The sequence below is a fragment of the Petromyzon marinus genome, chromosome 47 (assembly GCF_048934315.1).
Source record: "Petromyzon marinus isolate PM22_M1 ecotype Great Lakes invasive population chromosome 47, UKy_Petmar_22M1.pri1.0, whole genome shotgun sequence".
Taxonomy (NCBI): Eukaryota; Metazoa; Chordata; class Hyperoartia; order Petromyzontiformes; family Petromyzontidae; genus Petromyzon; species Petromyzon marinus.
This window is the reverse complement of record NC_133713.1, coordinates 5754530-5779253: the sequence shown is the minus strand read 5'-3', so window position 1 is coordinate 5779253 and position 24724 is coordinate 5754530.

Genomic DNA, 24724 nt, shown 5'->3' with positions numbered 1-24724 from the left:
GACCGACATTATCCATAACAAATGTTTCTTTTTTTACGTTAGAGCGCGTAAATGTGTCATTAAACCCGCCACCACCCAACACAGCCAATTAGTAAGGTTTGTCACGTAAACAAAACGTGCCAGTGAGTTACTACCTTGATAATTGTCTGTGTCGGGTGGTGGCGGGTTTAACGACACATTTATATATTTACGCGATCTAACCCCCCCAAAAAACCCCCCACAAACCCCTTCATTATGTTCAGTGGGTATCCGCATCTTCCGTGGGTCTGTGCCAACTCCGCGTTCGTCGCCGCCCATTGAATTCCGTGGGACATCGAATCCGCAACGGGCGTTGATCGCGACTCGACCACCACCCGCCCACCCCCCCCCCCCATCTCTCCCAGAAGGGGCGGTGGTGGTGGTGGGGGGGCGACACATGAGCCCCCCCCCCACCCACGTCTGTTGAATTTCACCACGGGGGCCACCCCATGAGATGCGACGCCGTGGCACCCCCGAGCGGCAGGAACTGCCCCTGCTGCTCACCTCTGCTGCCCCCTCTCCCTCGCGCCGCGCGGGCGAGCGAGGGAGCGACACAAAGGGGAACGGGAGGAGGAGGGGAGAGAAAGGGGGGGGAGTCGGTTCTTTTTGTGTCCCGCGACCCACGAGCAGCAGCGCCAGCAGCAGCGCCAGCAGCAGCAGGAGCAGCAGCAGCCCCAGCAGCTACAGCAGCAGCAGCAGCAGCGCCAGCAGCAGCAGCGCCAGCAGCAGCAGCAGCGCCAGCAACAGCAGCAACAGCAGCAGCAACAGCAGCAGCAACAGCAGCAGCAACAGCAGCAACAGCAGCAGCAGAAGCCACCGCCCGTTGACGTCTGCCCCGTTTGGCTACCGAGGAACAAAGTGGCAAAAAAGCACAAAGCGCCTTCAAGATTCTCTCTCTTTTCAATTTTTTTTCAACTACCCCCCCCCCCCCCAAAAAAAAAAAAATCTGTGCCTGACCGGGCCTTCCTTGAAGGCTGGGCCAAGTCGAGCTGCTATGGAAGGGGGCCACCGGTGGCTTTGTGGGGGTTTTTTTTAGTGCCGCGACGGGGTTTTGTGGCTTACCAAAGCCGTCTCGGTCATTCTGTCGACGTCTGCTTTGGAAGTCGCCCGGTGCCTTGCGACGCTCCGTGTGATCAGATGTATATTTGGAGTTTGCGTTGTCTCTCTCTCCTCGTGGTCGCGTGGATTTTTTCCGTCCGCTTGGGTCCCTCCGGGTTTTATTTTGTCCCAGACACGCACAGAATCACCGCGCGTTCCGAGTATCTGGCCGCTCTGAATGTCCACTTAATTGTACGCCCTTGAGCCATCATTTTGTAATAGCCACGCCGCTTCTGAACAACAGCTACATACTGTATCATGGGGCCTCAAGCTGCAACCTTTTTGCAAGGAATCATGTCTGCATTAGCCACAGATGCTTGTGGTGAAGGTACAAACATTGTCTTTGTGCTGCTCGCATTTTGGCGTCCTCTGGTCTGACACCGTTTGAGACGGGGCTCTAAAGAAAGCCGTCTCTGGCGTGGACCAATCAGTTTCAAAGACAATGCATTGATTGTCAGAGCATGTTTTTTGTTTGTTTGTATTTTCACCACAAGCATATGTGGTTAATGCAGACATGATTCCTTGCAAATGATTTCAGTTTGGTGTTTTAACATCTTAACACCCGTTTCATTGCCAGAAAGGGGAAAAAGCTAATCTTATCAAGAGCCACATAGCTCAGTGGGCCTTTGCATGGTAACATTAACAAATCAATTGTTTCGTCTTAGTTTAGAACGGAGTTGGCTGTGACGCCCCATCATTGGCATATTGGTGCTTGCGTTGTCTCAATACAAACGCAGCAGCGCATTTTGTATTGTAACTCGTCACGCCCTTCAACAACCCAGGCTGATCCAGAGTGGTCAAGTTGTTGGGGGTCAAACAACCCCCGTGACCGACCGCTGGCATTGAGGGTGGGTAGAGGAGGGGGTTTCATCCAGCAGTGGATTGGACATTTCACGCTAATAAACGCAGTGTTCTATATATATATAAAACGCGCAAGATTTCGCTACCACATGTTACTATTCAAATCGCGGAAGTAAAATTGCGTATCGGGTGGAGGAGGGTGCGTGACACGCATTTTATTTACGCGATCCCACCCATAAATACATGACGGAACACACCCTTGTTGTTGTTGTTATTGTTATTGTTGTACTTAGGGTTACTTTCATGCAATCAACCCGGCGCGTTTCAGTTGTGCGAATTTTAAGTGAAATATTTGGCCTCGAGTTCAACAAAGTTGCAGTTAAGCATCCACCAGTGAAAAAAGAAAAACGACTTACATTATTTTTTTTATTTTGATGTCAATGGATTGACGTGCGAGGGGAGTGGGGAGGGGGGGCGTCTGTAAAAGGTGTTCCAGTTTTATTTTAAAAATATGTTTTGACGTCTATTAACCTTTGTTGCTGTTGTTTTAAAAATCGTACCTTTGCTCGCGTCGTCAAGGGTCCGAGGCCACGCGCGCGTCCATCGCACGCATTAAAGTTTCAGTGCCCAATCGGTGGATCAATTAGCCCTCATTTAGCGTGAGAGCGCCGTCAATAACGCTTCGTCAATAATCATTAGGCGCGTACAATTGGGGGGGGGGGGAGGGGGTGGGGGCAGTGAAAGAACTCCACGTGGCTGATCTCTCCCAACACGCTCCACCAGTCGGGCCCGGCCACACTCGCTGCTGGGCACGAGACAAAAGTCGGAGAGAGAATCCGAATATTTATTTAGCCTGGAGGAGGGAATCCGATTTGAGACGTGAAGCGCTTTTCTGTTATTTATTTGCTCCCCACACGTGTGCCTAGGAGGGGGCACGCGGTCAGAACGTTACAACGACGAAACAACACGAACAAAATAAACACGATTAGGAGTGACACGCACAACAAAGGGGAAAACAAAGCAACTGAAAAAAAATATCTATAAATAAAACTAAACACATTTATTTTTATTTTACACGGGCAAAAAAAACAACACTGAGCTTATTAGCTTCTTTTTCAGAAGCGCAAATGTTTGCTCAACGATGTGGCTCATCGTCGTGTGGAAATTTACAGCTGCTAAATAATCGAAACGCGTGTTTCAAAACGTGAAGTGAAAAACCGGAGTACCCAGAGGAAATGAAAAAAAAAATCCACGCGGCCATTGGGAGAGAGACACGCAAAACTCCACCTACACAGCAGGCGTCAGGGTCGGGATCGAACCCACGACCTCCTGTATACCAGGCGAGGTAGTTAACATCTCCTAGCCACCGTGATGATGATTAGAGAGAGACACGCAAAACTCCACCTACACAGATGGCATCAGGGTCGGGATCGAAACCCACGACCTCCTGTATACCAGGCGAGGTAGTTAACATCTCCTAGCCACCGTGATGATGATGATGATGATTAGAGAGAGACACGCAAAACTCCACCTACACAGCAGGCGTCAGGGTCGGGATCGAAACCCACGACCTCCTGTAAACCAGGCGAGGTAGTTAACATCTCCTAGCCACCGTGATGATGATTAGAGAGAGACACGCAAAACTCCACCTACACAGATGGCATCAGGGTCGGGATCGAAACCCACGACCTCCTGTATACCAGGCGAGGTAGTTAACATCTCCTAGCCACTGTGATGATGATGATGATGAGAGAGAGACACGCAAACTCCAAATGCACAGCAGGAGTCAGGGTGTGGATCGAACCCACGACCTATTGCACACCAGGCGACGGAGTTAACGTCTGGTCCCTCGGGCTGTCACCTCGTTAAACGAAATTAACCTCAAACTTTGAACGCTACTTTTGCCATGCGGGTAAAGGAGCACTGACATATCCGCGAGGGCATCTGTATGGCAACCGTTGTTGATTTCCCCACAAAGTGGTCACTTATTTTATCCGCCCTAGAGGGATGATGGGCTAAGTCACCCCCCTCCCTCCCTACCTCCCTACCCCCACCCGCCAACCAGGAGTTGAACTCGCTAACGTTCCGCTGAGCCGGTCGAAAACAAAACAAAAATCTGAATTGCAACAAATATAAAATCGGAGATATATAAATAAAACAAACGTCTTCGCAGACAACATAATGGTAAACATCACGGCATCAACACGTTTACAGGTGTGGACATGCAGTGACACGTGGGCCGCGTTGGTCTCATTGAGATTAAACCAGTGTCACAGTGGATTACCTTCAGTTTCTTCCCACACATCAGCCCCAACACACTCACGGTTGTGTAATATATCTCTCTGCTTTGGTATTTGCACGCCGTCCTTCGCTCGAGACGTCAAATTTGAATCTGCAATCGCGCGTTCGCGTTTTTAACGAGCAGATTTGACAGGCCTGACGCGCGGCCAGACCGCAGACGGCAGCCCAAGAAACCTGGGGCCAAACGATTGCCCACGCTCTTGCGATCCTATATCATTTGGCCAACTTTCCCAATACATTGTTGGTGCAAGTTGTTTAAGAATGAATGGGCCAAACGTCTTAATGTAAGCGGGACCCAACTGGATTTAAAAATATATATATATATATTTCAGACTCGGCGAGAGGCTTTAGCCGGACAAATAAGAATGTAACCTCCAACATGAATCAAACTCTGAACTGCTCAGTTTTATTTTTTAAGACGCAGAGGTGGATTAAATCTATTATATATACACCCCCCCCACCCACCCAACTCAGTCTCTCTCTCCTCTCTCTCTCTCTCCTAAGCCACTGCTTTCTACGCGGTTCCCATTCCCAGCGGCGCTCGCTACGGCCCTCTCGCTGGTCGCAAACGACCGTTGCAGTGCCACCCGAGAGCGCTTCACAGGCAAAGTGATCAGAGCGAAATGGCCAGATCCGGATAAGTTTAAGGGGCTTTTGAAGCCCCTTGAAATCGCCCCATTTTCATGGTAAGGAGCCCACAATGCGGGTGGGGTCGTCACCCGCCGATGTCTTTTTACGCTCATTTGTGCGTGCCATGTGTGTGTGTCTCTGTGCGTGTCTGTGTGTGTGTCTCTGTGCGTGTCTGTGTGTGTGTGTGTCTCTGTGCGTGCCATGTGTGCGTGTCTCTGTGCGTGCCATGTGTGTGTGTCTCTGTGCGTGTCTGTGTGTGTGTCTCTGTGCGTGTCTGTGTGTGTGTGTCTCTGTGCGTGTCTGTGTGTGTCTCTCTGTGCGTGTCTGTGTGCGTGTTTCTGTGCGTGTCTGTGTGCGTGTCTCTGTGCGTGTCTGTGTGTGTGTCTCTGTGCGTGTCTGTGTGTGTGTGTCTCTGTGCGTGTCTGTGTGTGTGTCTCTGTGCGTGCCATGTGTGTGTGTCTCTGTGCGTGTCTGTGTGTGTGTGTCTCTGTGCGTGCCATGTGTGCGTGTCTCTGTGCGTGCCATGTGTGTGTGTCTCTGTGCGTGTCTGTGTGTGTGTCTCTGTGCGTGTCTGTGTGTGTGTGTCTCTGTGCGTGTCTGTGTGTGTGTCTCTGTGCGTGTCTGTGTGCGTGTTTCTGTGCGTGTCTGTGTCTCTGTGCGTGTCTGTGTGTGTGTCTCTGTGCGTGTCTGTGTGTGTGTCTCTGTGCGTGTCTGTATGTGTGTCTCTGTGCGTGTCTGTGTGTGTGTCTCTGTGCGTGTCTGTGTGTGTCTCTGTGCGTGCCGTGTGTGTGTCTCTGTGTGTGTCTCTGTGCGTGTCTGTGTGTGTGTCTCTGTGCGTGCCGTGTGTGTGTCTCTGTGCGTGTCTGTGTGTGTCTCTGTGCGTGTCTGTGTGTGTGTTTCTGTGCGTGCCATATGTGCGTGTCTCTGTGCGTGTCTGTGTGTGTGTCTCTGTGCATGTCTGTGTGTGTGTCTCTGTGCGTGTCTGTGTGTGTGTTTCTGTGCGTGCCATGTGTGTGTGTCTCTGTGCGTGTCTGTGTGTGTGTCTCTGTGCGTTTCAGTGTGTGTGTTTCTGTGCGTGCCATGTGTGTGTGTCTCTGCTCACTAACAGCACTTGCCCCTACAGTCTGTTAAGGCTATATGGGGGATCTTTATCTTTGTCTGTGTGTGTCTCTGTGTGTGTGTGTCTCTGTGCGTGTCTGTGTGTGTCTCTGTGCGTGTCTGTGTGTGTGTGTCTCTGTGCGTGTCTGTGTGTGTCTTGTGCGTGCCACGTGTGTGTGTCTCTGTGCGTGTCTATGTGTGTCTCTGTGCGTGCCACGTGTGTGTGTCTCTGTGCGTGTCTGTGTGTGTCTCTGTGCGTGTCTGTGTGTGGGGAGCGGCGGTGTTAACACAGGTTCGATTCCCGCTCACGGTCAACACCAGTGGCGATTATTTAAACCGGTCATGTGCTTCTTCTAGGTCGACTCAACCTCAAATAACAGCGCTCGCCCCAACAGTCTGTTAAAGCCCTGCGGGGTGACCTGTGTACGTATGACACGTGCAGGCTTTCGTAAAAATACGTGTCGTACACCCTCCTCCACCCGACACGGGAGATGGAGCATATGCCTGGTGAGACACGACACGGCATTGCCTCTCCATCAAGGCAGACCAGGGTAGGGCTCAACGATTTGGAGAAAATCTCTAATTGCGATTTTTTCTGACAGCGATTGCGATTTGATTTGCGATTACATTTTTTAAAAGTCAAGCTTCAGTTCAATATTCACTGTGTAATAGATTTAAAACATGTGATGGAGCATTAGCACGTGATACAATCAACAATATGAACTGCTCTATATATTCTAATGCAAGGATGAGAACTTTAAAGATATTAATTGCTTTCAAAATGTATTTATTAAAATGTTTAAATTGAAACAGAACAATCAAACATAGAACACTTTACCGAAAGAACCATAGATTCCTGCAATCCCGAAAGCCTACAATCAAGATTGAACAATTGTTAAGTTACATAAATACAATTTTTATTGAAAGCTTTTGTGACTGCAGTAATTCATATTCTTAGCTCTTTCGGTAAAGTCACGTTGAAGGGAAACATAAATACAGTTATAATAATACAAAATCAAACAATTCCAATGAGAAAGTAATAGGACTTTTCAAATCGAAAAAAAACGCAGCCTTTGCGATTTGCTGATTGCATTGTTTCAAATTGCGACTTCGATTTGAAATCGATTAATCGTTCAGCCCTCGACCAGGGTAACATCGCGTCGCGTCAATTGAAGCACGCTGAAGAGTGGAGACACGTGTTAAACCGAACGAATCCACACTGCATGTTTTGTAAAAAAAATGATAATTTTATGTAACGTAAATTCGAGTCAGGCATACACAACATGTGGGGCGATTTCCCGTACGAGTCCTGGTGATTTCCTGCTTTGATGAGCATTAAGGCGGTGCTCAATTATTGTTTGTGGCCGCGCGTCCACGTTCATATGGCGGGGACGAGTCCATCCTGAGGACAGCCAACATTCCCTTCCCCGCAAAGTGAGATGATGGGCTAAGTCAATCTCAACCCCCCCCCCATATCCCCTACCCCTACCCCCCCCCCCGCAAAAAAAAAACTCTAACCTGGATGTGAACTCTCAACCCTTTCGATTAGTTGCTGAGCCGTTCGCTTCCCACGGCCCTGAGCCGCGTGGCCGCCCTCTCTGGCCACGCGCGAAGAGACGAGGCGACGTGGTGAGTGGGGGGGGGGGGGACGGGGGCCAGCTTCGAGGCAAACGGAGAACAATTTGGAGAACGTCGCACGGCGCGTGAACAAACCCGTCAGCAAAGTTGCCTCCGCGCAGAGCCGCCCGGGTAAACATTGAGACGGCTCACACGCGCAGAGCGTGAGCGAGCGTGAGCCTTTATTTGCTCCGCGTCAGGCGAAGCTGCGCTGCGCGTCCCTTCGTTTACAAACCCTCGAGTCTACTGCCCAGCGGAGCTCTCGAGAAGGAAAATGGAAATGAGGAAAAGAAACCCCCCCCCCCCTCCTCCCTCCCCCACGCAGTTGTGTTCTCACAGACGGTGTTTGCGCAGCAATTGGATCCTCTGGAGGTGGCGGGGAAGTGGGGGGCTGGGGGGTAGGGGGGTGAGGTTTGAACTGCACTGTGCCCAACTCCGTGGTTCAACTCGGCTCGGCTGGCCTCGCCACCGCATTCCCACTGCGCGCGTCCGTCCGTCCGTCCGGCCTCAGGCGTGCTCCCTCAATCGCGGTCAAAATCCCCCACTCCAGAATATCAATTGTTGAACGGCCACAATATCCACCATCTGTGCCTTCGCCGACATGAAAAGGCCGATCGGACTTCGTGTCGGTGTGCGCAAAGACGGGTTTTCATTTGCAAATCGCAACAACTCAATTTTCAAGCGATTTGGGCTCCCCCCCCTTCAACAAAAAAAATAAAACCCAGCAGCCGTTAGTCGGCTCCCTGCCTCCCCCCCCTCCTCCTCCCCTAACCACCACCCAACCTTCTATCCTATGATCCCCTCCACCCCCCCCCCCCCCCCCAATTTTTCAATCCCTACCTTGAGCACTGCCTAGGGGAAGACGTCCCCTAGGATAGAACCTCACCACCACCACCACCACCCAACACCCAGCCAGCCCCGGGCACCACCCAAGATCCGATGAACCTCTAATCGGATTTTGCTGGATAGGGGGCGGCATTAGAATTCCCGTTATCCGTGCAATGATCCTCTATCAATAGGCGAGGGGGATTTAATTTTTTTTTACCAGCAGCAGAAGCAGCCAAGCCCAGGGCTCTCTGTGCAGATCTTTAACTAAATATTCCCCGCCCTTACCCTTCTTGCACGCGAAGTTTTCTCTCTCTCTCTCTCTCGTCTCCCGCCCGCCTCTGTTTGTCTTCTTTATTCACTGCTCCGCCCGCTCCGACAATGGGAACAAAAATTGAAAGCGATGGCTCTACGCTTTGGTGGGTTTGCGAGTCTCTTTTTTTTTGGGGGGGGGGGAGGAGGTGTGGGGGGGGGGCACTGGGGGAGGGGGAGGGAGGGGGGGGGCTTGATGGTGGAGAGTCGCTTTAGGCCCTACCGGCTGCCGCATTGTCTGCAGAATCAGCAGTAGCATCAGTAGCTTCAGCATCAGCAGTAGCATCAGTAGCTTCAGCATCAGCAGTAGCATCAGTAGCTTCAGCATCAGCAGTAGCATCAATAGCTTCAGCATCAGCAGTAGCATCAGTAGCTTCAGCATCAGCAGTAGCATCAGTAGCTTCAGCATCAGCAGTAGCATCAGTAGCTTCGGCATCAGCAGTAGCATCAGTAGCTTCAGCATCAGCAGTAGCTTCAGCATCAGCAGTAGCATCAGTAGCTTCAGCATCAGCAGTAGCATCAATAGCTTCAGCATCAGCAGTAGCATCAGTAGCTTCAGCATCAGCAGTAGCATCAGTACCTTCAGCATCAGCAGTAGCATCAGTAGCTTCAGCATCAGCAGTAGCATCAGTAGCTTCAGCATCAGCAGTAGCATCAGTAGCATCAGCAGTAGCATCAGTAGCTTCAGCATCAGCAGTAGCATCAGTAGCTTCAGCATCAGCAGTAGCATCAGTAGCTTCAGCATCAGCAGTAGCATCAGTAGCTTCAGCATCAGCAGTAGCTTCAGCATCAGCAGTAGCATCAGTAGCTTCAGCATCAGCAGTAGCATCAGTAGCTTCAGCATCAGCAGTAGCATCAGTAGCTTCAGCATCAGCAGTAGCATCAATAGCTTCAGCATCAGCAGTAGCTTCAGCATCAGCAGTAGCATCAGTAGCTTCAGCATCAGCAGTAGCATCAGTAGCTTCAGCATCAGCAGTAGCATCAGTAGCTTCAGCATCAGCAGTAGCATCAGTAGCTTCAGCATTAGCAGTAGCATCAGTAGCTTCAGCATCAGCAGTAGCATCAGTAGCTTCAGCATCAGCAGTAGCATCAGTAGCTTCAGCATCAGCAGTAGCATCAGTAGCTTCAGCATCAGCAGTAGCATCAGTAGCTTCAGCATCAGCAGTAGCATCAGTAGCTTCAACATCAGCAGTAGCATCAGTAGCTTCAGCATCAGCAGTAGCATCAGTAGCTTTAGCAGCAGTAGCATCAGCAGCATCAGTAACTTCAGCATCAGCATCAGCAGTAGTCGCATTAGCAATAACATCAGCAGCAGCATCAGTAGCTTTAGCAGCAGTAGCATCAGCAGCATCAGTAGCTTCAGCATCAGCAGCAGCATCAGCAGGAGTCGCATCAGCAGCAACATGGCGATATAAAGCGATATGGCGATGCTATGATATACCTTAACCATAATCGCATCATTGATATGTTTTTGGTGATTCTTTTGAAATCGTGATAATAATCATTGCTGGTGTAATGTTTTAGGGTGACTGGTGAGTGTCTGGTGATGTGTGTCTCCTGTGTGGTGTGCGTCTGGTGATGTGTGGTGAGGCGTGAGTGTCTGGTGATATGTGTCTCCTGAGCGGTGAGTGTTTGTGCGAGTGGTGTGTGTCTGGTGAGTGTCAAGTGAGTGGTGAGTGTCTGGTGAGCGTCATGTAACCTTGAATCCACCCCATCTGTAGGACGGGCTGCCTACCAGTGTCGCTGAACCTGGCTGTTACACACTGCCATGATGCTCTTTGAACTCTTTGGCTCTTTCGGTAAAGCCACGTGTAGAAAGAAGATAAATTAAATAACAGAATACGACGTTTCGATTGCAACACAAGCAGTCGTCATCAGCTAGAACTAAATTTGAGAGAGACAAAACACAGACACGGAGACACACAGACAGACACACAAGCAGAGAGAGAGAGAGACAACACAGAGACACACACAGAGAGAGACACGCAACATAGACACACAGAGACCCAATGATTAAATCATGAGTTGCTTCCACTTGATCTTCGGCTTTATGCTGACTCCTGCCGTAGTAACGGGGAATTTCCACCACTGGCTCAGGGGCCCGCCAACGGACACGAGGCCGTACCCACACTTGATTCAACGCGGACACCCTCTCGAAACGCGTCTCGTGAAAGCACCAACCCCTTGACTCGACAAAAACAACACCCCCCCCACCCCCCCCCCCCCCGCGAATTCTCATAGAGTCGCAGATCACTCGGGATAGAATGACAACGCAGACTTGTCAAGAGTGCCGTGGCCTTAGGAGCAACACGTGGCGACGTTCCGGGCAATGGCTCTTCGTCAGAGCGCATATATGGTTCGAGTTTTGGGATCATTGCAAAAGTGTCATTGCCCGAAACGTCGTATATTATATCTACGGTGTGGTTCCCGCCCCCCCCCCTCCTCTCTTTCCTTTTAAGGCCACGCAGTGTTTCATATTATTGGTTCTTTCGGTAAAGTCACGTAGAAGGGAAACAATAAAAATAGCTCTTGCTGTGGTTTTCACACCTGATGATGATTGCTTGTGTTGCAGTCGAAACGTCGTGAGAATTTTATTGTTTTATACTTTTATTATATTATTGTTTCCCTTCTACGTGGTGAATTTACAGAAAAAAACAAGAATATGAATCCCTGCAGTCACGAAAGCTTTAAATCAAAATTCCACGCGGTGTTGTTGGATAATTTCTTGAGTTTGTTGCAATCTGGCTGTCGCCTGATGAAGCTGGTTGTAATTACCGGCGAAACGTCGTACTCGGTTTGTAAATGTTGTGGCTGGGCTCTCCAACACACCGGTTAGTGCTGTACTAGTGACGAATTGGCCACGTTCTGTTTACGTGACAACCCTTACTAGTTGGCTGTGTCGGGTGGTGGCGGGTTTTAACGACACATTTATTTATTTACACGATCTAACTCCACCCCTCCCCCCGTATATTATAGATATTATTTGTGCTTGTGCACCAAAGCAGCAGGAGCAACGTCGCCACATTAATTCGCAAACACAAATGTTCCGTGTTCTTTGGGTCTTTCGGTAAAGTCACGGAGATGGGTTCAAATAAAATTACAAAAAAAAAATAACAACCAGAAAACGACGACGTTTCGATCGTAACGCAAGCGATCAAAACGTCGTCGTTTTTTGTTGTTATTTTTTTTTGTTATGTTATTTTAAAGACTCAAAGAATATGAATACCAGCAGTCACGGCAGCTTTAAGTCAGCAAATGTTCCGTTGCCGTGTTTCTCAGCCGAGTGCCACTGACGGCGGTCGTCAAAACTTGGCAACGAGGAGGCGAGGCACGATCGACATGCGTGGCTGACGGGATGTGTAGAATAACACGCGCTTTGGTGGTCGCGTGTAAGGGACAGCCGGGCGCAGGAGGATAATCGTCTATTTGTACTGTTCCTTAAATTGCGGGACGATATTATCATCATCATCATCACCATCATCATCATCATCATCACCTTCATCATCATCACCATCATCATCACCATCATCACAATCACCATCATCATCACAATCATCATCATCACAATCATCATCATCGCCATCATCATCACCATCATCATCACCATCATCACCATCATCATCATCACCATCATCATCACCATCATCATCACCATCATCGCCATCATCATCATCACCATCATCATCACCATCATCATCATCACCATCATCATCACCATCATCATCACCATCATCGCCATCATCATCGCCATCATCATCATCACCATCATCATCACCATCATCGCCATCATCATCATCACCATCATCATCACCATCATCATCACCATCATCGCCATCATCATCACCATCATCACCATCATCATTATCACCATCATCACCATCATCACTATCACAACCATCACCACCATCGTCGTTGAAGTCTGTCCCTCGAGTCGGTATTCCTGGGACAACTCTTACGGGCGTTGTGTTTGGTTCCCGTGCGTTCGCTTGTGACTTAGCAAGACCGGCGTCGGTAGGACGAGCACCCGTGCAGAACAGAGACAAGACATACACAAACATAGCCCCCTCCCTCCACCCCCCGTATAGCCTTCACAGACTGTTGGGGCAAGTGCTGTTGAGGGGCCGTCCATAAATGACGTCACACACCTGGGAGGGGGGGGGGGGGGTCAGACATTTGTGACGATGTGTGACGAGGAGGGGGGGGGGGGGGTTTGAGAAATGTGACGTCACATTAAAATGCGCAACTTTAAATAACTGTAGACAACACGTTCTACTTAATTAAATAGACTTTTTAATTAATGTTTTCTCCTACAACATCAGAGTGCAGCGCCACATTAAATACGCACTACGATGACAATAGTTTAAAGCGATTTGAAGCATGTTTTATATTTTTTTGTGGGGGGGGGGGGGCGAGCAGAGCTTTGTGACGTCATATTTGAGGGGGGGGATCTGACTTTTTGTGACGCCGTGTGACGATGGGCGGGTAAAAAATCGTCCAAAATCGCGTGACGTCATTTATGTACGGCCCCTGACGAGCACCTACGAAGGCCGGCACGGCACACGATGGGGTGGGGGGCCAACACCACGACCATTGTCTCCCGAGTTGCCATGTTTATGTAACGCACCAAGTGCTTGTTTCAGGCTGAGTCTACCTAGGGGAGGCCTAGGACCGGTTCAAATAATCGTCACCGGTGGTGGCCGTGAGCGGGAATCGGGTCGCTGGGCTCCGAGCGGAGCGCGCTAACCGCTCCACTGCCGCCCCCCGAGAGCAGAGACAAAGGAAAAGACAAAGATCCCCCGTGTAGCTTTAACAGACTGTTGGGGCAAGTGCTGTTAGCGAGCAACTATGAAGGGCGGAACGGCACACGAGGGGGTGGGTGGCAAGCACTACGCCCGGCCGCCTTTGTCTCCCCAGTGACGATGTTTACACACCGCACCAGGTACTCATTTGAAGCTGAGTCGAGCAGAGATCACACACACAGTGCACACGTGTACCCTGTGTGCAACACACGTGTGCGTGCGGTGAATTTCACACAGTGTCATCACCCCCATCATCATCATGATCGCAGCAGCAGAGATCACGCACGCACAAAGGGCTGGGAGTAACCACTGGGATCCAACTTTTACCGGTCGACGCTGCAACCACCCCCTGTCTCCCGGCTCCTTGTCCTCGATTCTCGCCGCGTCTTCAAGACGTCTTCTCTCAAGCAACGGCGTGGCTTGAGCCCTCGAACCAGGAACCCAGGCTTCGCCTTCAAACAAAAACAACATGGGCCGAAGTAATCCCGGCCCTGCCGATGAGACACCGAAGTGGCGAAACCCGTCCGTGGGCGTTTCTTTTTGCTTGCGCGTGAATTGATGCTGGACTTTCTTTCGCACCGCACGTCGCCCACCGAGCTAACACGGAGGGGAGGTTTGAACCCAAATCTGCTCGCAATTCGCGAGGCTTGTGTGGCTGATGAGATGTGTAAAAAAAAAATGTGGACGGATAGGTATTGTTAAGAGAGAGAGAGGATGAAACGGAAATAAGCGATGGTGTCCGCGCGCATTTATTTTGTGACGATGCAAAGGTGTTGCCTTCCCAGCCGTCTCTTAATGACTTTAACTGCTCACCTCGCGGCAATTAAATCCCGCCGATGACACCCACCGACATTCGGGAGCAAATGCGCAATTTAAAGAGGGGGCGTGCGGGCAGATTGCGCTCCGGTTTTCATGCGCTTTTTTACGAGGGCTCTTTTGACAATGAGCGTGTGAAAAGCTTTTTGCGGTTGTGTTTGCAAAATGGAAGTCCCAAAAAGTTGTAAATAAGTAATGGGATTTATGCTACGTGCCAGGACTGTGATGTGTTATCATGTATTATGCATTCGGAGAGTGTGTGGAGTTAAGGGGGGGGGGGGGTGTAATTGACACGGTGCGAAATGAACTGTGTTGGATTTGTCGCGAGGGTGCAATGGAATTTATCTTCATCGCAAAAAGTACACACATAAATAAATAAGTTGAAAAGTCACAAATCAATCCGCGTCACGCCACATGCCATGTTGCTTTTCCATCAGCAGCAGCAGCTGTAGCTGCATCATACGCAGCAACAGCAGCCATTGTCAATCCGCTGCTGGATGAAGCCCTCCCATGCACCCCGTCACCGGTTGCCGTCACCTCGCATGAACCTAACAATCCAAGCGAGGTTCTGCGCGCGTGGACATTCAAGCATCGGTAACGCGCCTCCCGTTTTCAGCCCTTAGCAAGTGCTGGAAATTCCCCGTTCCTTTGGCAGGGGCGAGTCTATCCCATAGTAGAACCACGGTTGACGTTCCTCACAAAGTGGTACCTATTTTATGGACCCCCCCCCCCCACTCCCGGAGGAAGTGATGATGGGTGGCTGCAGAGTCAACCCACCCGAACCAGGATGTGAACTTGCAACCTCTGCCGCTGAGTCACGTGGCGGCCGGGGAGCGACGTCTCGAGTCTCCTGGCTGGCTGCTGGCTGGGCTCCTCACCAGCCCCATCACGAACTCTGTTGTCAGTGGCTGCTATGGAAAAGTCTTTGCCGATGCTAGCCGGGTAACTGGCTACGCATGAATTTTGCGTGCCACAAGTAGTAGTCGAATTGCAATGAAACGGGCGAATAAGAAGGTGGGAAGACATTTAATAACGACAACATTGGTACATTTGATAACAATAATATAAAGAGTGACATCGAAGAAGTGGAAGTAACGAATACAAAAGATTGACTGCGGCTCATTAAAAAAAATCGCTCTTAACTTTTCAACATGTGCTCCTATTAATGTCCTTCTTTCGCCAGCGTATTCCTTAAATGCTAAGGAATACAAAAACGAACACGATACATATTATCTTGGCATTTTATTTTTACGTAAAAATTTAAAAATAAATAGATTACTCTTCATGCTCCGAGTACAGGAGGATCGTGAGGCGATCGTGGAATTGACAGCTGACTCTCATTTCCCGTTGCAGAGCAACAACGGGCCTTTCTTCTCGTAAAAAAAAAAAAACTATTAATATTAATCATTGCAACAGAAAAAATAAACCTTTCTTTTTCGAAAAAATACATCTTTATTTTCTTCGCTCATTGAATGATTAAATCGGTGCCTAACTGACAGCGGCGCGTGTCGTGATTACGAGAAATTGGAACGATCCTGGAGGACTCTCGCCCTCGCAACCTCCGATTTGCGCGGTGGGCTACGTACGGTGCGAAAAAAGTCCAACGTAGTACGTACATAATAGAGGGGTTTTTGTTGTGTTTGGGTTAGATCGCGTAAATATACAAATGTGTGTCGTTCAAACCCGCTGGCACCCGACACGGCCAACTAGTAAGGGTTGTCACGTAAACAGATCGTGCCAATTGGTCACTAGTACAGCACACCGGTGTGTTGGATGATATTGATCGCGAAAGCCTACGTACGTAATACAATGCAGAATGCGCATTTCCAATTATGGAGTCGTGCGGAAACCGATATCGTGATTATCACCACATCGTGAGCATGACAACCCTTGAATCGAAATGGTCACTTGCAGGATGTACAGTTGAGTATGATGCACGTGAGTATGACGTAGGTGCGTATGACGCACGTGTGCATCATGACGCAGATGTATGTATGTTGAATTTATTTCACACCGTATGTTGCCAACCGTGCTAATCTGAGATGCGTGTTATGTATATAATGTACAGATGACACACGTGATTATGACGTAGGTGTGTATGACGCACGTGAGTATGACGCAGGCGGGCATGACGCGCGTGAATACGACGCAGGCGAGTATGACGCAGCCGAGTATGACACAGGCGAGTATGACGGTGGAGAGTGTGACGCCAACCACACCGCCGCCACCACCACCACGTTTGCGACTAAAGTCAAAGTGATGTCCTGTTTAGATCAGCATCACCTCCCGTCCATAGCTCTGAGCCCACACTCAATTGCTGACCTCCACACCACAAAGTTGTACCTATTTTATCGCCCCCCCCCTCTCCCTGGAGGAAGAGAGATGAACTCGCCCTCTTTCCGATCGCGTTCCACGTGGGCTTGGCTACACACGGCTCTATATTAACATTTAAAAACACTTCCCGTCATTACATTACAGAACTTATTTTATTTACTTTTTTTAACTTACTACGCTCGTCTCAAATCAGATAAATATCCGCGGCCCTGTTGTGTGATTGCGTGATTATGCGTGCGTGCATCCCTTGGCCAAGGCTGTAACACAGACACATTCCCCGCGGAGCTCATTTGTAGCCAAAATCTAGCAGGCTTATCTCGCCTTCATTCTCTCGTAGCGAGCTGTTTAGACCTTTGGGGCTCTGGGGCTCGGCTGGGGCGCGCCTGGCTGGGAGAGGGGAGGGGGGGAGGGGGTTGGGATTGGCTTCAGCGCAGACTGCATTTTCACTAAATTAGCCGGGCAATCCAGTCCATTAAATAGGGAGCGGATTATACGCGACTTAATTTATCGCTCGCTAATGACGGATTTAAGAAGAATTACCCGAGTGGCGGCAGGGTACCGGTGGGAGACGGAGCGACGGAAACGGACGCTGGATCCATGGAATCAGTTCCGTGCGTGGCAGGCGACGGCGTGGATTGTTACATCGCAGGCTCGTTCGTGTTTGCCATGGCCGGCGTCGATGATTTGTCGAGGCCTTCATCCAGCAGTGGAGGGCTGATGATGACGGATGAAATAAATAAAAAAAATAAAAAAATATCACGACGTTTCGATCGCAACACAAAAGCGGTCGTCCACGGGCGGAAAAAAATAAACTAAAATCAAGCAGTGGAACCCGCTGGCTGGTTCGGCAGTTACACACTAGCTGGATTTTATTTTTCTATCTCCGTGACTTTACCGAAATAAACAAAGGAGTATGAATTCCTGCGGTCACGAAAGCCTCAAGTCAAGATTGACGACGGATGATGATGGACTTGGACCCGATAAAGGCAACGTCTTGTTACGTGTGCGCGTGGTGCGTGTCAGTGTGGAGCGGTGGCGCTGTGGTTGGCGCACTCCGTTACAAATCCTGGCCATCCGAGGTTGATTTCGGGACACGGCGACCATCATCAGTGGCGATGATTTTGTTCCCCCCCCCCAATCTGCCACTCGCCTGCGTTTGCGCCCTACAGCCGCGCGGCGCGCGACGCAGTTGTAGCGCGTGGTGATGTCCGACGTTCCAGTTCCACAAGACTAAAACGACGGCTTTTTTTTTTTGCGCGACGCGAGGCTCAGATTCACGCGCGGCTCTCGTGTTTGTTGTCGTCGTCGTCGCCGTCGTTGTTAGGAACGACTCCCGAAGACGAGAGGCACGCGGGGCGGCCGCGTGTTCAAAGGCGGCCGAGCCCCGCTCCTCTCAACCCCCTGCCCCCCCCCCCACCACCCCCCCGCCTCCCTCCCCCCCCCCGCCGCTGCTCCCTCTCAGTTTTGCACCACTCGGAGTAAAAACCGAAACACTCTGCGATGATTTACGCGACGTGATTCGCGTCACCGTTGCCTTTCCCTTCGCGATAGGAGAACTCTGGTGGGGGGCAGGTGAGGAGGGTGGGGGGTAGTGGGGGGAGGGGGGGGGGCTAGTGGGGGGGGTATTGGTGGGATGTGTGCGTGATGGAGGGGAAAGACTTTCGGCTCATGAGTTTTCCAGTATGTAGCTTGTATTTCTTTCGCACCGTACGTAGCCAGCAGCACTAATCGGAGGATGGGTGAGTGTGTGGGTGAGTGGCTATGTGAGGCTATGTGTGTGTGTGCGTGGAACTTCTTTCGCACCGTACGTAGCCAGCAGCGCTAATCGGAGGATGGGTGAGTGTGTGGGTGAGTGGCTATGTGAGTCTATGTGTGTGCGTGTGTGTGCGTGGAACTTCTTTCGCACCGTACGTAGCCAGCAGCGCTAATCGGAGGATGGGTGAGTGTGTGGGTGAGTAAGCTATGTGAGTCTATGTGTGTGTGTGTGCGTGGAACTTCTTTCGCACCGTACGTAGCCAGCCACGTAAATCGGAGGATGGGTGAGTGTGTGGGTGAGTAAGCTATGTGAGTCTATGTGTGTGTGCGTGGAACTTCTTTCGCACCGTACGTAGCCAGCCACGCTAATCGTAGGTGCGAGAGTAAAGGGAACGAATTAAACACAAACGGCCGTTCTAAAGGGATGAGTCATCAACGTAGGTGATTTAAAAGTGCAGAGCTCCAGTGGCTTCCGAATATCGCAAGGAAGAACGTTCCAGGCGGCCGCAAGAAGCGAATTTGAAAGCTCGCGATGCGGTGGCCGACGAGATCAGCGAAGTATTGTCACGCGATTCCTGAGCCCTGCCACAAGATTTGGGTTGTCATCATTTTGGTTAGCAAACAACGTTGGCGACCCTACCACCAGAATTGGTGTCAATGACGAAGTTGACCACTGATTTGTAAATGGTAATTATTCTAATTATTATTCGGTGGGGCAAATCGTTGTTTAAAATGACGTCAAACATTCACCGCTGGATGAAAGATCCCCTACCCACGCTGTGTGTCAGTCACGGGGGTTGTTTGAGCATACTTCACCGCGATGGTTCAGTGTGGGTCACTGATGCGGGTGTGGTGGCCCAGAACCGATCCAGATAATCACCATTAGCCACTGATGTCGGTTGTGGCTTGGAGTCAAACCCGGGTGGCCGGCGTTCATATCGCAGTGTGCTCCACCTGATTGCACTTTCAAAACCCCACTTTAATGCTTTACTTTCAAAACCCGTTTTATTTTTAATTCCTGCCGTCGGCGCGTGCGCGAGAAAGCGATGTTCAGCCTCGTTAATCCGAACTCGCGCATCCAGGACACAACGAGTTGAGTCGAGAATGGCAGGCCCACGAGCGACGTCGTTTTTTTTCTTTCCCGTCAACAGACAAAAGGGCATCCAAACATTTGAAGGCGCGACCGAAATTTATTTTTGGTAATTATGAAAAAATTCCCAACTTCGACGATTATTTTTTTGTTGTCAAATGTGAACGGCTCAGCTCCTCTCGTGTATACATGTCTCTTGAAGGGAGAGAAAAAAAAGTGAAAATGTTACAGTCGGGCTTAAGCCTCGATGATAGCTTTTGTCGCGCGGCTAAGCGGCTGAAATCTTTCCCGTGTCATCGTCTTGGCTTTCAGAGGTCTCATCCACCGCCACCGCCACAGCCACCCCCACGTTCCCCGCCTCCGCCTTGCGAGCTCCGCCTGATCCTCTCTCCCTCCGCGGACTCTGCCGAGCGAGCAGGAGGCTGTCGTGGGCGCTGCTGTGCCCGCGCAGCGGCGTGGATTAGCGCGAGGGACTTCGCGGTTGTCTCTCTCCCGTCGTGTTACTGACCGCACCGTGGACATTTCAATCGTCCGAGGCTGCGGTACTCGAACCTTTGCTGAAGCCTTGCACCCACCCCTTTGGTTCTCGATGGTAAAACAGAAAAAACAAAACATTAGAATGTTAATACATGGGGTATGATGGAACAGAGGAAGTTGTGCTCACGTGCCCGTGCGTAATTTGCGTTTCGACGATTTTCCTTCTCAGAAAAAAAAAAACACACACACACATCTGCCAATGTCTCGCAAAAACCCCAGGGGTTGCACTGTGCACCCCCTGGCTAAGAAGAAGAACAAGAAGAACCACTGGTCTAAGGCAAGACGAGAGGGGCACAGGCCACTGCTATTTGCTCGACAATGTCGCGGCGACCACCGCCGCCGCTGGCGGAATGAGGCCACGGCAGAATTAGGCCGCCCCGCTATTCGAATCGTGCGCTTGTAAATTAAATAATCCCTCTCTATCTCTCTCTCTGTATATATATAAAGACAAAGATCCATCGGATAGCCTTTAACGGACTGTTGGGGCAAAGCGCTGTGAGCGAGCACCTACGAAGGCTGGTGATGGCACACGAGGGGGTGGGTGGCCAGCACCACGCCCGGCCGACTTTGTCTCCCCAGTGGCGATGTCTACACACCGCACCAGGAACTCATTTGAGACTGAGCAGACCTAGGGGAGCCCCAGGACCGGTTCAGATAATGGTCACCGGTGTTAGCCGTGAGCGAGAATCGAACTCGGGTCGCCGGGTTCATAGCGCAGCGCGCTAACCGCTACACTACAGCTCCCCACCTCTCTCTCTATATATATACACGCACATACATATATATTTTAAATCAAGTCCATCCGCTGATGAGCCTTTCTCGTAAATATCATTTTGTCCAGCACATTTATGCAACAACACAAAAAAAACATTCGTATACACACACTCAATAGCAGCCCTTTTTTCCGGAAAGCATTTTGTGTTACAACGTATTAAAGCAAAACTCTCTTGTGCGTCTCCATATGTAGATAGTACCGTGTATATATATATGTCTGCAATGTACGATTGAGTTGGGTCGGATTTAGTCCAGTGGCTGTCCAGACCAATATCGTCAAGCAAGCGGTATTGTGTTGAAGCGAGCAATCTCTGGACCCGGATTTCACATTCTTGCCGGGTCCCATCAGCCGTCGGGCTTCTTAAACAAATACTGCTGACCAGGCAGCGGTCATTGGCGAGGAAACTCCATCCTCACGATGAGACAATGTTCTGAGACATATACAACGCTGCATGATAATAATAATAATAATAACAGTTCTAGATTTGAAGCTTTCGTGACTGCAAGGATCCACACTCTTTGGTTCTATTCGGTGAAGTCACGTCGTGATTTTTGTTATTTTATTTTTTTACCTACGTGACTTTACCGAATAGAACCAAAGAATAATAACAGTCTCATGCAACATTTCTGCAAGATGATAATAATGATAATTAGTTACCAACGTCCAAGGTGGCTGATGGACTAGAACGAGCAGCAATTGTTTATGGATTTAGGCTGACGTCCAGGCCCACGTGATTATGTGCACCAACACAATAGCGTGTAGAGTCTCGACAAGGACTAGTATCTGTCTCTCTATATTTATAGATATATTACAGGGCATACATACACAGATAAGGGACGAACGTTACACTTTTTAAAAAATATAAACAATAATTATTTAAATACGCAGCTGACCGGTGGTTGTGATGTGATGTTCTGGCCGGGTTGCCATGCCGACGTGACACTAATCTGATCCGCCGGGGTAATTATGATCCCTGCATCGTGGCCATTTAATCTCCACTGGGGGTGCGGGACTGGTAAGGATGGGGGGGGGGGGTAAAGGGGTGGGGGGATGCGAGGGGCGGGGCCCGGTGGAATCTCAGAGAGAGAGAGAGAGGGAGAGAGAAACGAGGGGTTTGCAATTGAGGAGCATCCCACGCGTTTATAAACAACAACACCACCCACTGTTTGAGACCGTAGCAGGACGATGGTGTGGGTTTACTCTTCATCACACCAGCGGTGTGCTGGACTGCTAGCGAGTTGGCGCGTTCTGTTTACGTGACGAACCTAACGAATTGGCTGTGTCGGGTGGTGGCGGGTTTAACGGCACATTTATATATTTACGCGGCATAAGAGCAACCCCCTCCCCCCCCCCTTAATTATGAATAATATTGGTCGCGCAATCCTACCACGTGTTATATTCGTTGGTCGGAGCTTTCTACATCCGACACGATTTTTCTCACTGGCACATCCGAGCCGAGCCAGCCAGTCGGGTGCCCCCCCCACTACCCCCCGCTGACGTATACACGTTGAACTTCTTTCGTACCGTACGTAGCCAACCGTGCTAATCGTTGGTGCCGGAGTCAGGACAAATATATAAATGTGTCGTTAAAACCCGCCACCACCCGACACGGCCAACTAGTGAAGGGTTGTCACCTAAACAGAACGTGGCCAATTCGTCACTAGTACAGCACTAGTGTATAGTGTAGTGTGTAGTAGTGTAGTGTATTGTGTATAGTAGTGTATAGTGTAGTATACTAGTACAGCACGCCGGGGTGTGTTGGAGAGCCCAGTCACAACATTTACAATCCGAGTACGACGTTTCGCCAGTAATTACAACCAGCTTAATCAGGATGGTGGCGGGTTTTAACGACACATTTAGATATTTACGCGATCTAAACTCCCCCCCCCCCCAAAAAAAAACCCCTCTATTATGGATCATTATATTTGTCGCGAAAGCCTACTACGTGTTAGCCTGAAACAAAAAAACACAAAACAACAACAACAGGTGCGTAACCTAGATTTGAAGCTTTCGTGACTGCAAGGATCCATACTCTTTGGTTCTATTCGGTAAAGTCACGTAGGTAAAAATAAAATAACAAAAAATCACAACGTTTCGGCCACAACACAAGTGGCCCTCATCAGGTGAAGGGACCGGACTCCGGCGCTGTCCTCTGGACAGTCCGGTCCCTTCACCTGATGAGGGCCACTTGTGTTGTGGCCGAAACGTCGTGATTTTTGTTGTTATATTTTTACCTACGTGCCTTTGCCGAATAGAACCAAAGAGTAAGGTGCGTAACCGTCGAAACAAGCACGCGCTATTCGAGCAGGCGTCCTGCATATGTCGGTGAATACAAAATCTCGAACGCGTCCTGTGCCTGAGCGGCGCAAACAGCCACGCGAATTGTGGTGTCGCCGTAGTGCCCAACGATTCGCGCACAATTCGTCAATGTCCATCCACTGCTGGATGAAAGGCCTCGGCCAAGCCGTCCCTGACGGTGGTCACGCGAGTTCATGAACCATGATTCACCTCGCTGGCGAGGGCGGGTTGTTGTTGTTGTTGTTGCTGTCGGCGGTGGTGGCGGTGAGCGTTGTGGACGTCGCTCGCCACTGATGTTAGCCGCGGCCCGGGTATCGAACCCAGGTGGCGTCACAGTCGTGCTCACTTCGTAATTGGCAGCGACAAGAAACGAATCTACACCGCGAAACTTGTCTCAATTAAAACTCTTAAAGTAGCCAATTTTGTTGTTGGCGATGCCGCCGCCGCCGCCGCCGCCGCTGCAGCGTTGGCGGTGGTGCACAAAGCGCAGTTCGATGAGAACGGTCGGCGACGTACGGTGCGAAAGAAGTTCAACATACACACGATTAACAACAACAACAACAGACTGGTCAATAGCAACAACGCTGTGGAATAATGTTCAAAGGGAGCCACCGCTCCCTTTGAGCATCATCAACATCATCATCGTCATCATCATCGTCATCGTCGTCACTTTCTGTGTTTTGAAACGATTTGGCACGGACTGTGGGGTACTCACCACGACAGCCGCCTTTCAATTACACCCGGCAGCAGCAGCAGCAGCAAGCAGCAACAGCAATCAGCAGCAGCAGCAGCAATCAGCAGCAATCAGCAACAGCAGCAATCAGCAGCAATCAGCAACAGCAGCAATCAGCAGCAAGCAGCAAGCAGCACCAAGCAGCAACAGCAATCAGCAGCAGCAGCAATCAGCAGCAATCAGCAACAGCAGCAATCAGCAGCAATCAGCAACAGCAGCAATCAGCAGCAGCAATCAGCAGCAGCAGCAGCAAGCAACAGAAGCAATCAGCAGCAGCAAGCGGCAAGCAGCACCAAGCAGCAAGCAGCAACAGCAGCAGAAATCAGCAGCAGCAGAAATCAGCAGCAGCAGAAATCAGCAGCAGCAAGCAGCAACAGCAGCAACAGCAGCAGCAAGCAGCAGCAATCAGCAGCAGCAGCAACAGCAGCAGCAAAAGCAGCAGCAAAGCAGTGCCATCCTAATAAGGAGGAGCGAGAGACATCACGGCACTTCGACCGTCGATTATTACAATCTGTGCACCACATTTTACAGAATGGGTGGCTCAATCGTCAACGAGCGGGGTGCGAAATCGCCACGAGACGTTAGGCGCGTGCGGAGGTGCTAAACGCGCGCGCGGACCAGGTGAGTGTCTTTACCTGGGCCTCCCGCATCGCACCCTGCAGGGACTCGTGACAGGTCAACGCAATTGGGGTGTCATCACGACACAGGTGAGTGTCTCTACCTGGGCCTCCCGCATCGCACCCTGCAGGGACTCGTGACAGGTCACCGCACTGGGGGTGTCATCACGACACAGGTGAGTGTCTTTACCTGGGCCTCCCGCATCGCACCCTGCAGGCACTCGTGACAGGTGAACGCACTCGGGGTGTCATCGCGACACAGGTGAGTGT